The sequence below is a fragment of the Penaeus monodon genome, chromosome 27 (genome assembly GCF_015228065.2).
Source record: "Penaeus monodon isolate SGIC_2016 chromosome 27, NSTDA_Pmon_1, whole genome shotgun sequence".
Classification (NCBI taxonomy): domain Eukaryota; kingdom Metazoa; phylum Arthropoda; class Malacostraca; order Decapoda; family Penaeidae; genus Penaeus; species Penaeus monodon.
Window position 1 is genome coordinate 19,573,884 of NC_051412.1, and position 754 is coordinate 19,574,637.

General features: G+C 44.0%; 1 protein-coding gene across 1 annotated transcript in view; it reads right to left on the bottom strand.

Moving 5' to 3' along the window:
- Window positions 1-754, bottom strand: part of LOC119590659 — a 15,509-nt gene that overhangs the window by 2,298 nt on the left and 12,457 nt on the right. The window lies entirely within an intron of this gene.

The window sequence follows — 754 nt, forward strand, 5'->3', positions numbered from 1 at the left end:
CTACATGCATACACACTAACAAACTTACAAATAGTAAAAATACACAAGGAGACCTTGCACCAAGCACCGAACACCAAGCCACACTCGCCGAAAACACGATAACTAACGGGAAAGACGCCATTCGTGACACCAGAACTTACCAAAACAATCACATGGCGGTCGCAAATCATGTGAAACTATCACGACCTACTATTTAGGTCTTCAAATCTCCCATAAACACCTACGTTTTCTATCATAATGAACCATCAGCGATCATAACGGCCTCATTAAACCGCGTCCTCGTAAACAAAGGGGTGGCTGTGAGTGTGCCGGCCTGTGGTATGACCCCCCAGCGCTTTTTAAGGAACATAAGCAAACGTCTGGTTTCCAATGTAACTGAAGCTTTATGGCAGGGGGTTGGCAAACTCTTTTTTTTTCTAACTATGAATAAGCTGTTATATACGCTTTCTTTGCTTTCCAATATCAGTTGTTGCTGTTTCATTTTTTCGCTTTTATTCTGTTTTTATTTTATCACTAATGTTTTCCGTTTTGAGATCTACTTGAATACCTGTTTGTGTGTGTTCGCGTGTTTACAAATACCTGTGGAAAAAAGCTCTTCCCACACTCCAGCCCGTAACTAACACGTTATCTCCCACCCACTATCTACGTACGAGCCATCACAAGTACCCTCTCGGTCTCGCGGTTTTGCATCGAGACTTTTTTGCCACCTCTTGCCCCCCCCCCCCCCCTCTTACGTCAATCACTTCCACTCCCC